The following is a 14,320-nucleotide window of genomic DNA, read 5'->3' on the forward strand; positions in this document are numbered from 1 at the left end:
AGACGCCGGGCCCGTGCGGGGCTCCACGGGCTCCGCACCCCGCTGCTCCCCGCTCGACCCTTCCCTGGAAACAGTGTTATTCAGCCTCCTTCGAGGACTCTACCCGACTAACTCCATCAGGTGGGACGTGTTTACCTTAATGAAAGTCACCAGCAGTTAGGGGTTGCAGCAGCAACTTAACATTACAACAAAAAGCAAAGAGAAGTTATTCGTTAGAAACGCAGGTTTGTGTTTCTCCACAGACTTGCAGACAGGTGTTCAGTGGTGTTGCATAAGGTGTTCTATGTAAATCTTAACTGAGCTCTTAATAGCGTAGGGCCTCTCACAGGATATTTGAGGCTTAAATGCGTCTCTCCAAAAAGCAAATGTGGTAGAGTAATACTGCAAAAGCAAAAACTGCTTTCGTCGTCTAGTTCAGAGTATTGGTATGAAATGAGAACATTTCCTCATATTTTTTAGTGCCCAGTACCTTTGTCCATTAAGAAAAGCCTTAATTGCACCAGTAGACACTCCACCAAAAAGAGTCTCAACTCCGTAAAACCAGCGGGAGATGACTGGGAAAAAAATATTTGGGGGCGGGGGGAAGAAAAGAGAAAGAGCCATGTACTATCTTGGCAGAGGGGTGTACAGTGTTTAGGGACCAGCACTGGATAAGTTAGGGTGGTAGAGTGTTTAGGAATTAAAACCCAATTCTTACCCTAAAGCCAAAGAGGCAAGTGTGTAATGATGTTAGGGCATTACATGTCAGGGTAGTTATACTGTCCCAGCTCAAAAATAGAGACTTTGTGCAGACAAGTAGGGAAATGAGATGGAGAAATTCGTCCTTTGTTTTGGGGTTCTTCTCTTTCTGAGAGTATGAAAGTTGTTAGGAGTGGAATCATTTTGCCTAAAGGGGCCTCTACCTCTGGAGAAGCCTAGAGTTGCAACTAATCAGGAAGATTATGCATCAATAGATATATAATATGAATTCAAAAACTGGATAGATTACACTCTGAGGCAAGCACAGTACCATACCTATAGAGTTGACGCAGGTCGCATAGACTAGCGAGGGTCAGAGTTTACCATTCAGAGGGGTCGGGAGCAGTCCTGGAAGCATGGAAATTCATTTGGGTCCTTAATTTCACATGCACGTTTGAATCAGCTGTATAAAACGAGAGAGAATTACTGGGCCCAATACGGAAAATGGCCAGAGATCTTTAAATTTCAGGACTGTTGACCTTGGTTTGCATAGCTGGAAGAAGCCAGAGCCCATCAAAACCTGAGCATCTGTGTCCTTATTTACAGGCATATTTCATTTTACTGCACTTTGGTTTATTGTGCCTCACAGATGTTACCTTTTTTACTAATTGAAGGCAAGACCCTCCACCAGCATAAAGATTACAACTAGCTCAGATGCAAATGTCTGGAACTGAACCTGCACTATCTCCAAGGCATGCCAAATTCATGCCAAGTGTCAGAATGTAGTGGTGCTTAATATGATGGCAAAATCTGAGTTTATTAACCAGATAGTTCCCAAGAAAAAGCATGTAAATTTAAATTGTATAATTCCCAGCTGGCTTATTGCAGTTTTTCCTTGTCACGTTGAAGCACTAACTTGATTGGCCAGCTCTCAACTTAAGTGACTACCTCTCAACAGTGCTGTCCACCCAATCTATCAAAGCCTCACAGTCGCTTCCAGTAGGACTTATCTGGGCTGATCTGTCTTACTGCCTATCTCCTACCACCACAGTAAGTTCAATGAAATAGGGACCACTTCTGTTGCCTTCAAGTCTGGAAGAGTAACCAACACACGGAAGGAGCAAAATTGATGAGTCATCTATTCAAAGAAGGCTGCTACCTGGCTTTCTTTATTGAGCCAGATACCAGAAAGGTGAGGCCCACATCTCCTTGGACACAACTGACAGAGCCAGTTTGACGATTCTAAGTGGCTGTGTTCTGGAAACGAGCTTTTAATACTGAGAGGACACCCAGGAGTTTGCTGTAACAGAGGCCTTTCCCAGCACTGCCTGCAGCTAGGCATAGGCATGTGACTCAGTTCTTCCACTAAAACTTTAGAAAAAGTCTGCCAAGGGCTTCTGGGAAAGACCTGAAAGCTTTTAGCCCATCCCATCAACTTTATGTCAGCTAAACATGCTCTCTGTGAAACCGCCACCCTGGCTCAGGCCAGCTCCTCTGGTGCATGGCAGAGTTTAGGCATAGATTCTGGGTATTAGTTTGCCAGGGCTGCCATAACAAGGTACCATGGTCTGGGTAGCTTAAACAACGGAAATTTATTGTCTCACAGTTCTGGAAGCTAGAAGTCCAAACTCGAGGTGTTAGTAGGATTGTTCATTTTGAGGGCAATGAGGGAAAGATTTCTTTTAGGCTTCTCTCCTGGGCTTTTTGATGGCCATCTTCATGGTCATGTGACATTCTCTCTGTATGCCTGTTTCTACGTGCAAATTTTCCCCCTTTTCTAAGGACACCGGTCCTGTTGGATTGGGGCCCACCCTAATTAACTCACTTTAACTTAATAAGCTCAGCAAGACCCTATCTCCTATAAGGTTGTATTCTGAGGTACTGAGACTTCAACGTATGATTTTTCTGGGAAGTGGGGGCACAATTCAACATGTGGTAGTCTGTAAACAGGAGTCAGCAGGCTTCAGGGGCCCGTTCGTCTGTGTGAGGGGGGCCAACTGGTGTGAGGCAGCCAACATAAGCATTTACAGGTCATAACCAGGAGAACGTGACAGGCCAAGTTGGTTTTAGTGTCTAATACCCCAATAAAGAAAGGACTGAGACAGGGGGAACCTCATGAGTCTTATGGGAAAATACAGTTATTTATATTGTAAGATAATGGAGTTAGGTCTCATTATGGGACGAGATTCCCTCTCAGTGGAGTTTTCAGGAGGTTTCAACAGGACTTCTACTAGAAAATGTCATGAAGTCCTACCTTCCCTTACAGATAAAACCAGCATCAAAGAAATCCAGCCTCAACTGCCTCCCTGTGCCCAAAGATATTTCTCAGTGATACACTGTGGACTAAGGTCCATGGTCTGGAAATGAAGCGACTCCTTCTTAGATTCTAATCTCCTAGACCTTCATTGATTCAATAAATGCTCTTTTGGATAGCAGTATGTGCCATGCACTTTGCTGGCAGTACTGGGTTATTTAATTCGGGTAATTACATAGCCTCAGAACAAAAGACTCATTTTAGAGCAACAGAGATGCAGCAATAGACTTATGATTATGAAAGCCACTGATTTTAGCATGAACCCCATCACCCAGAGGCAGCCATCCTGTTAGGATAGTGGAATGACCTGTTGAAGTCCCAGCTAAGGTACCAATAAGGCACAACACCCTGCAGGGCTGGGTCTCCATCCTCCAAGATGTATAATAGGCATTGAATTCACGGTTGACAGACAGGCAGTGCACTTTTCCCTAATAACTAGAATTCATGGGTGTGTGAACCAAGGCATGAACCTTCTCACCACAACTCTGAGTGACCTGCTTGTGGAATTTGGGCTTCCAGTTTCCACGACCTTGGGCTCTGCCAGGTTAGAAGCCCTAGTTGCCAGTGGGGGAGTTGCTTCCATTAGAGAATACAGTAGGGTTCCCTTGAAATTGAAGCTGCAGCTACTACCTGGCTACTTGGGGGTCCTCATGCCAATGAATTAGCAGGACAACAAAAGGAACAAGGAGTTATTGTGCTAGTCGGGTCGCAGATTGATCATGATTACCATGAAAGCTAGAATGCCACCACCAGGATGGAGGATGTTTACAGCCAAGGGGGCAGGGGATTCACTTGGCCGGCTCTTAGTATTTCCGTGCCTTGCAATAACTGTGAATTGGAAATCACAGCAACCACAGCCTGACCAGAGCAAGGCAAGTAAGGGCGCAGACCCCTCAGATTCAGAGGTCTGGGTCATCCCACCAGACCAGCCACGGTAACAGTCATGGGATATTTAGAATGCATAGTTGGCTTTTTATTACTGAATGTCTCTGCTATTTCCTAGCTGTAGTTTTAGTCTAACCGTTCAGGTAAGAAAGGACAGGGAAGGGAGAAGACGGAACATGACAAGGAAACTTCTAACTTGTCTGCATTGTCAAGAAGCTAACTCCGCATTCTCTGTATGAAGCCTAAACTGACTCTTTCTCTTACGGGTGTTTTTCTTGGCTCTTCAAAAACCTTACATGGTTGGTGATCTTCACACTATGTTTTCCTCCATCCCAGAACAAGCTTCTCAGTTCTGGCTACAGTCATGGGCATCTAGCAGTTTATACATCTACTGTCAGCCGAGGTCTTATAGCTGCCATCCCACCTCCTCCAGCCCCCACCAGTGTATTTTTCCCCACACAGCCTGAACCTGGTTCATGGGAAGCATACACTCATTACTTGCCCAGCAAACTCTGGAAGTGCAGGCCAGTCCCAACACCATAGAAGCTTTCCTGCACTTTGCTGCCAAAGCCCCTATACCTGACCTGCCTCATCCCCCAGGCTCGTCCACTGTGTCCTCCCCCACTCCCAACTGCACAGGACAAAGGACACATATTAAGCTCTCTAAGTGGTCTCCTTAAAATCTCTCTTCTTTCCTTCTGAACTGAGACTGGGGGCAGGTGAGGAGAGATGGTTAGCACAGCTCTCCCCCAAATCTCCTCCCTGGAAATCCACTCATTTCCCTTCTATAATTTCAATATGGGTGAGTCAGGAAATTGACTTTCCAGTTACAGACTTTACAAATTTACATCTCAGCCTAGGCCCTCACTCTGGAATAAATTGTCTATTGTATCTTGAATCCCAATGTCTTGAATTAGTGAAACAATTTTAACATACTATTTCCTAGGTATATGTACAAATTGTGGGTGGTTTTACAGCAGATCAATAATATGTATTGCTGTAGAAAATGAATGGGTGGGGAAGAATTGTTAATTTTTTTATCTGTATACCTCTTTATCTTTTGATCTGTTACAACGAGCTTATGTTCCTGTGGTAAAATATTAGGACAGTATAAGAAACAAGAGACATAGGACATATGGGTAAATTGAAATTGTATATACATATTCATTAAAATTAGGTCATGTGACAAATATGAAAGTATAATAGGTTATTTCTTATATATCCAACAAAATTATTTTGATTCTAAACTAAAACTCTAGGATTGTCTTAAACATTTTGACTTAAAGCAACTTCATGGAGAAAATGTGTTTGCTCTTTATCTCGCTCGTATTTACATGTAATTCAGTTGATTGGCCTTTTGACTGGAATATTTGAGAAAATAATCAAAATGATTGGAACCTCAAATATTTTGGGGAATAGAGCAAGTATGTTATGAACTTTAGTACTGTCTAAAAGTAAAAAAAAAAACAAATACAGTCTCTTCTCAGTTTGAGCAACACCTGTAGAAATGATAAAAAAAAAAAAGATCTATATGATTAATTAAACCTATATGCAACATCATGAGACTTCTAGTTTGTGAGAACTAATTAATACAGGCACACTGCAGGCCGAGAATCCCCTCAGCCCCTTCTAGCCACATTCCCCACTGTGGCAGCCTGACACCTTCTGGTGAAAGGTCTGAAACTAACAAGCCTGGAGGCAAAGAGCCACAGGTGCCAGCATTTAAGAGACCTTCCATTCACATGCAGTTGTTGGTAATAGGGGAAGTGTGCAAGCAGCATGAGGCAGGAGTGATAGCAATAGAGTTATACTCTTTTCTTCCAGAGTAAGTTAACAATCTCTTAAAAAGAGAAAAATCAAGAAATATCATTTTAAGCATGTTCTTTACAAATATGGAAATGATGAGCACTACCAAAGACAATGGTAAGAGTAGTCACCCATCACTGTGGTTTTTAAGAAGACAACCAGGAGCAAATCAGTTTCGTAAGACCCAGGGCCAACCATGCTGTAGAAAGCGTGTCTCCATCACGTAGGCCTGGCTAAATATCACCCAGACTTCAACAGATCCAGTGGGGATGGACACAGACTGTCCGAGGAGATAAAGCTTCTGTGACAATTAACTATTGCTGCAATAGTGCTGCATAACAAATTACCCCGAAACTCAGTAGTGCACATCTGGGTCTGTGGGTTGATTGAAGTTTCATTTGCAATTTGACTGATGTAGGTTAGGCCTGTCTAAGTGGCTGTGTCTTCTGGGCTTGGTTCCAGGCTGTGACTCTGCTCCACGTGTCTCATTCTGGAACCCAGGCTCAGGGGCCATGGCTACCTGTGGCACGTTCTTGCATGGTGAACCACTTCCAAGTCTCTGATTGTGTCACGTCATCTGACATTCTGTTGACCGAAACAAGTCACATAGTCAAGCCAAAATCAAAGAGTGGGGCGTGATTATTTGCCCACCATACAGCCATGGCAAGAATGTAGATATATGACACTACAGCAGAGTGAAGAAATTATTGAAACTAATAATTCAGTCTACCAAAGCACCCTTCTTCATTATGTCATTCATCATATGTCTTCTAATTTTGGTCTTCATTCTCATTACATTATCACGATGATTTGGTTACTTTATCGTATTCTCCATCCTCTGGATGAATAGCCAGAATTAATGATTAAGTCTTCTGATTTGCTTCTTTATTTTCATACAGTTATTCTAAATATTTTTATAAATGATTTTATTCAAAGTCATTTTATTCTAAGTGCTCTCTCTTATGGAAATAAGAAGATAGAACATTGTAAAAAAAATGTTTATCCCATTTTCTGTCAAGTAGCACTTCATCCTTGTTCTGGACTTTTAAAGGTAGAAACTCAGAGCAAAATACAGTGGAATGTAGGAGAAGTTATTTGATATAGAAAACGCGTGGTCTAGCCAAGACATGATTACTCCAGAAATCCTCATGGAGAATAAAGGATTTAATGTGAGACTTGATATTTTGGAAAAACAAACTGAGGATTAATAATATCCGGGTGATGTCTCCCAATAACACCAAAGGAAACAGTGAAGACGTCTTAAAAGAATGGTTTCCAGATGCCTAGTAAATCATGTGTCTCTACCAAATGAGAACATGGCAAAGGGAGGATATTACTTATTTTGAGAAGAGAAGCATTCTTTGGGTGACTAGTAGTATTTTGCACTTCAACTTTGTAATATTATTAAAGAGAGAAAAGCCAAGAACATTATCCTTTTCAAATAATGAAATGATGAATACAGTTGTTTGCAATGAAAATCAGTTTTAGCATTCAGTATGAATTATTTGTAAGAAAATAGGGTTTTATGATGAGATGATTTGTCTATTTCACCTACTGGAACATATATAGGGACGTTTTCAGATACATAAATTTGAGAAAGAATGTAGAATCCGGAAATAGATTTCCTACAGACCATCTACACCAACACACCCTTTGGGAAGAGTTCCTGGGTTCCCCAGTCTGGAAGCTACTTACTCGGTTCACTGATGGAGCTCTCCATACCCCTGTGCCCTTCGAGGACCTAGACCACTCCCTCCATTCCACTCCAGTATGGATTTGCACCAATCGCAATGTGCCAGAACTTAACAGAGTTTTCAGAGTTGGAGTCGCGAAACGCATTTAGCAGGCTTTGGTTTTCCATATCGAAATCTTTCTTGGACTTTCTCTGTTTAATTTTCTCTTCCCTGTAATATTACCTGGCAAGTGTGTGTGCTTGAGCAGTTCTCTGGGTCTTGTCACTAGATTGAAAAACAACCGCGACAGCAGCAGGAACAAACCTAACCTCCAAGGATCACAGATTGTACTTAGGTATTGTAGAACAGAAATTACAATGTCTGCATTCTCTGAGGGAGATTCCATTTAATCAATTAAATTTCCTATAGGGGATATTAAGTACAAACGGACCATTTAGCAATTTCCACAGATATGAAGTGCTTGAAGTAGAAAAAAAATAAATAAAGGAAGTCTAAATGAACTAAGTTAATCTTCTGTTTCCTTCCTAACTGGCAAGTCAGCAGAAAGGAAGGGGCAGAAGCATAGATTAATAAACCATGTGCAATATATTGCCAGTTGTCATTTGAAGGAGCTGTTTTTACTTCTGTCATATTGATTAGCTAAGTGTTTTAATAACATCACATGAACACTTTGGGATTAGGAAAGCCATGATTATTTTTCCCCCTCTGCAAAAGTGTCTACTTCCTTAGCTTTGTAAACTCACTCTGTTAAGTCCAAATTAGATTATGGTGTAAGAAATAGAAACTCCAAAAACTGTGGCTTATAGAAGACAATTTTATTACAGTAGTCTGGAGTGAGCCATTAGGGTCTGTAGCACTGGCTCTACTCTGCAAGGTCCCGAGGGACCCAGGCTCTTTCACTGTGCAGGGCCCACATTTCCAAGATCTGCTCCATCTCCAGCCATCACAACCACATTCCAGCCAACAGGAAGGAAGGAAGCATGAAGAAAGGGGCAAAGGTCACACACTGGCTTTCTCTAAGGAAATCACCACACCACAATTCTACTTCTGTCTCATTGGCTGATTAATCATATGAAACATTTTTGCTTTGTACATTTTGAATCTCTCTCAATAGGTATATAAAAATTTAAATTTATTAGTATTTGACCATTTATTATAAAATGACACTGTTTTTATCTAGTAATGATGTTTGCCTGAAAGTATATTTTGTCTGATTTTAATAGAAGTACACCAGCTTTCTATTTGGTATTATCCTGGTATTTCTTTTTCCATCCTTTTACTTTCAAGTTTACTGGAAACTTATATTTTAGATATGTTCATTGTAACAGAGTATAGCTGATTTTTAAAAAATAAGTCTGACAGTCTTTGTGTTAGATGAAGGCATTTAATTTACTTACATTATGTGTCATCTTATTTTACGCTTTCCATTTGTCCCAACTTTCCTGTGATTCTTTTTCTCTCCTATGTTGCCTCTTATTTGGATCGATTATTTTTTTTTTTTTCAAATTTTATTGTATCTGCTACTATTTGGAAGTGGTGCACTCTGATACTATTCTTTTTATGTTTATTCCAAAAAAACATGCATAATTAACAAAGTCTCAAGTTAATCAATACTTTTACCCATTTCCTGAACATTATTCTCATCCCTATCAAAATTTTATTCTCCTCTGGAATAATATGCTACTGTGGTCATGCATTTAAATTCTTTTTTTAAACTTCTTAAAACAATATTGTTTTATACAGTCATTTTATATTGTTTATATTTAGCTATATATTTATCAGTTTCTCTGCCCTCCATTTCTTTTTAAAATAAAATTATTGAGGTATGATTGACATACAATAGACTGCCCATATTTAAAATGTACAATTTGATAAGTTTTGACTACATGAAACAGTCACTGCAATTGAGAGAATGAGAATATCATCACCTCCAAAAGGTTTCTCCCAGCCCTTTTTAATCCTTCACTCCTGTCACTTTATTTTATTGTGATGGTGTTTTAGGCAGAAGCCTAAATCCAAATCCTGTTACTCTATCATGGCTGTTAGTGGAAGTCTTCATTTCTGTTTGTATCTCAGACTTTAAATATGTGATCACTTTCCTTCTATGTCTAATACTTGAGCGAAGGTCAGCTAATGGCAAACTCCCCTCAGTTTTTGATGGCCTGAGAATATCATTTTGGCTTCAAGCAGAAAATATTTTTTTTCCCTGAGAATGGAGCTCTAGGTTGAAAATAGTTTTCCCTTTGCACATTGAATGTATCATTCCACAGTCTCCTTTGCTGCCTGCCATCAAGAAAGCAGCTGTCAGTTTGTTACTCTTGAAAGGTAATATGTGTCCTTTAAAGATTTCTTTGTCTTTGCTGCTTTATAGTTTCACCATGATTTGTCTAGTTGTGGATTTTTGTTTTGTTTTGTTTTGTTTTTGTATTTATCCTGTCTGATTTTCACTTTGTTCTCAAATCTGAAGGAAAATAGTTTTCATCTGTTCTGGAAAATTCTCAGCCATTCTCACATATTATCGCTCCCCTCCCCTCCCCGCCACATCTCTTTTCCTTCTGGAACTCCAATTAGACACATTTCCACTTTATCCACCATTTTTCTTAACCTGTTTTTTCCATAGATTGCATGTCACTTCTGTGTAACATTTTAGGTAATTTCTTTATGCCTGTCTGTCTTTGAGGTCACTAATGCTGACTTTAGCTGTATCTGATCTACTGCTAATTCCATTCACTAAGTTTTTGTTCATTTCAGTTATAATGTATTTCATTTCCAGGTGTTCTGTTTGATTCTTGCTCAAATTTGATTGATCATTCCATATAGTGTTTGTTCCCTGTGAAGATTTTCAAACTTTTATTTATTTAAACACACCAAACATAATTATTCATAATCTGTCTCTGATTGTAACAGTATCTGAAGTCTTTTTGGATTTATTTCTGACATCTCTATTCTTGCTACTTTTTGTTCATGATATCTTATTTCCCAATAATTCTGAATTTTTGCCTGTGAGCTGCTCATTTCTCTTGGGAATTTATTTTTCAGTGTATTCTTTGAGATCTGGAGGGGAAAAGCTTCTTTCAGAGAGGACTGGCATTTGCTTCTGCCAGATACCAATATTTAATGTGACCGGAGTACTGTAGATCTAGGACTACTTTAAACTACTGGTGTCATTTTATGTATTAGGTCTAAAATTTTTCACTAACCAGATATCATGAAATGTCTATCATTCTAGGTAAATTCATCTCATTTTTTCTAATGACTGCATCGCGTTCTATAATAAGGATATATTATAATTTTAGCCCTTTAACTGTTGACTTTTAAGTAAATAGCACTGAAACTATGCATCTTTATATACATAGCTTTACATACTTACATAATGACCTCTAATTATATATACACACATATATATAGAAAGTCAAGTTGGGTAAGCATTTAGTGGAGAAATGTGTAAATTGTCTTAAAAAATCAAATCTATATTTTAAGAAATAAAATTACTTAAACCTCAAAGAGTTAAGAATTAGAAAGATTTAAAAATTATATTTCTAAGAATTTTCTGAAGCAACTTACTAATATAAAATGTGACTTACACATTTATGGTTATAAAATTTAGGGTCTGTTCTAGGACCAGCTTCCCACTTTTACTAAGACTGGGACATATTCTGGGACTAATAAATTTTATAACCATAAATGTGTAAGTCACATTAAGTATCATGTGGCATGATACTTCCAGACATATAAATTCACCTGATTCAGGATTGATCTAAAAGTTAGAGATGACAACAAAGTCTTAGAAATTGTTCTATTTCATTGAATATCTGATTAAATCAGTTAAAATATTCTCTGGTATTTAAATAATATCAAGTATTCTTTCTTACTTATTATTTCCCAAACATAATTTAAAGGTACAAAAGTTTATACATTATAAGAATTCAGATCTATTTGATTATTTAAATGAATCAAACAAGACAGGAGAGTAGGTGGAGATGATACTGAATTGTCATTCACAAATCATTACAAAAATAGTCTGATAGACTAAGTGACTACACATAATTGGCTCTCTTACGATAAGCTACTGACTGATAAGAACAATGAACCTTGGATTTCCTCAGTAAAATAAAACTATTACTTAGCTGGTATGTTATAAGAGATGCTAGTCCTTCCTATTAAATTTCTATAATCGGGTCATCTGGAACCTGATGCAGCCAGGTCAGAGTAGTTACCTAGCTATATTATCAAGCAAACTCTAGAATTCTCTGAATATGGGGATAGGGTATCAGCCAGGGCCAGAAGAGATCACGATCAGGAGGAAGCAAATACAGCAAACGGAAGAATAATTCAGGAATACTTGTGTAGAAATCAGGTCAAATCAGAAGTAGGAACTTGGGCTCCTAGAATTATACTAGCACACCAGGATGAGAGAGAAGGTGGGTGGAGGGAACTCATAGGGTTATACTTCTCCCTCAGGACACTCAAGGACCAGAGAGACACTAGCATAGGAAGAAGAATGCAAGAGGACTTAACTTGTAGTCTAGCCCGAGGTAAACTTTGTCCTTCCCTGAGAATATGTCCCAGTCTTAGTAAAAGTGGGAAGCTGGTCCTAGAACAGACCCTAAATTTTATAACCATCAATGTGTAAGTCACATTAAGTATCATGTGGCATTCATAACTATTATTTATATATTTCTATCATGAAAACAATCATATGTTTAAAAATCTCTTCATCATCTATGCTAAACATTTATTAGAAGGAACTTCTGTGACTATTCATGGTCCAGATAGTTAACATGCCTTGTGTGTTACTTGGCAGTATATAAGTAAAGTATCTAGTCAACTCTCTAATTTTCTTTGCAAAAAACTCTGTACTTAAATCAGTACATGCAAAGTTGAATAAGGCATGAAATTCAATAAGTAAAATGATATTTTAGAAAAACAGCACCTCAGGGAGAAAGTATTGTAGTCTTTCAAGCTGACAATTTTTAACTTCTAATTGTCTATTAAAAATTAATTCAGTCTGATCAAGAATCAAAATACAAAATGCTTATATCTGCAAAAGTTGAAAGAGAAGGCATTTCAGTCAATACCACTATATATTTAGAACTAAAAAGTGACAACAGTCCTCAACAATTTATTTATTGTCATATTTTTGTCTGCAAACACATCCATGTAACATGTACACTGAACTTTCAGCCCTCAGAATAGAATCCCAAACGTTCACTACATACTTATGTCTACGATTACTTCTGAGCGAAACAGAACTTTCAAGTAAAAGAGAAAAGAATATAAAAAATTCGTTTCTCCATTTTGCAATTTTATTTCTAAATATACACATACACGTTAATATCAGATTTACAAAGCAGGATGCAAAATTAAGTATATACTATGATTACAACTATGTAAAAAATGTAGTGGCCAGAAATCCACTAACATTATGCTCGTAGTTATGTTAGGGTTACAGAACCCTGGGTGCTTTGCTTGTCTTTGCTTTGACTTTCCAAATGCTCTGCGGTGCTCTTATACTACCAGGATTCAGATGCCTACCACTCCCTTGTCTTCCTCGCTGAATACCTCTAAAGGAATTTACTGAAAGCCTAAGTAATCAATGTGCAGTTTATTGACAGTTTGGTAGGGGAGGGGGAGAGAGGTTCGGCACCCATCCACATTAGAATTTGAAAGCCCCGTTGGCTTGCTTTTCTTCAGAATCCCTCCTGTGCTGTGGGGCCAGGAATGACATTTCTTCCTCCTTCCCCTCTCCCACGCAGCAGGCCCCAGAGTTACTGCTCCAATCTTTGGCCTCCAGAATCCATACCTCTCCCTTCAAGTTTCCTTCTCCTGACATTATTCGGGAAGATTTGACTCGGCCTTACCTTCTGCCTCTAAATTTGCTTACCAAACCCATCCCGTCAAGGTACTCAGAAAACAAGAGGATTCTGCAGTTACCAGGAACCACCCTCATGATGTTTGTGTAAATATAAACTGGTGTGATTTTCCAAGAAGACAATATAGCAATACCTGTCAAAATATAAAATATATATACCTTTTGTCCCTGAAATCCCACTGCTAGAAATTCATCTGATGGAAATGTAAAGAAAGGTCACTGAGGGGAAAATGTACCTGGGTGTTTTCTGCAGCAGTATTTGCCATGGCAAAAATTGGAACTATCTAAAATGTCCACCAATATGACACTGGTTTAAACACATACAGTGTATCCATGTGAAGAACTATCACACAGCTATTAGATCATATAGAATATGAAAAGCTCTCAAAATATATTGTTTTTTAAAAAGTTGAGATATTGTCTATGGCCATATCAGGCACCCTGAACATGCCTGATTCATCTGATCTCAGAAGCTAAGCAGGGTCGGGCCTGATTAGTACTTGGATGGGAGACCACTTAGGAATACCAGGTGCTGTAGGCATTAAAAAAAATTAATAAAAAGTCCAAATATTAAACAATCTTTGTATTTTTCGGAGGGTATAAACCAAAGACCGATAAGTGAAAAAAAAAGTCTATGAAGAAGTACAGCTAGTCCAAAGACAAAACTCAACAATGAACCGTCTTTGCGTTTATCAGTGCACAGACCGGAGAGAGAGAGAAGCAATCCTTGAGCAGTCTCCCTCTTGCCTTTCCTGCCCAAGTGATGCAGCCATGCGGGCTTCTTTGGGGGAACGGCCTTCGTGATACAAGTGGGCGATACGGCCATCACAGCAAATAGTCATAAAGGTAAGCAGATCCATCCTCCACAGCCCACCCTCTGACTGCCCTGTCACACCCTACTCGGGGAGGTATCATGGCCAGGACGGGGCAGACTGGGGCCTGCCACAGAGGAGAATTCTGCCATGCTGTGCCCTGTTCATTGCTTCAATCTCGTGCATTCCTATTTCTTGTGGAGAAGCCAGATGGACCTGATTTCTCTGGTGAGTTACTGTCAAACATGCGACCTGTGTT

The 14,320-nt window shown here is 39.2% G+C and overlaps 1 pseudogene; it reads left to right on the plus strand.

Annotated features, from left to right (window-relative positions):
- The first annotated feature begins 13,668 nt into the window (after positions 1 to 13,668).
- On the plus strand, positions 13,669 to 13,790 carry LOC112472847 (annotated as a pseudogene).
- Positions 13,791 to 14,320: the final 530 nt, after the last annotated feature.

Source organism: Pteropus alecto, unplaced genomic scaffold (genome assembly GCF_000325575.1).
Source record: "Pteropus alecto unplaced genomic scaffold, ASM32557v1 scaffold269, whole genome shotgun sequence".
Classification (NCBI taxonomy): domain Eukaryota; kingdom Metazoa; phylum Chordata; class Mammalia; order Chiroptera; family Pteropodidae; genus Pteropus; species Pteropus alecto.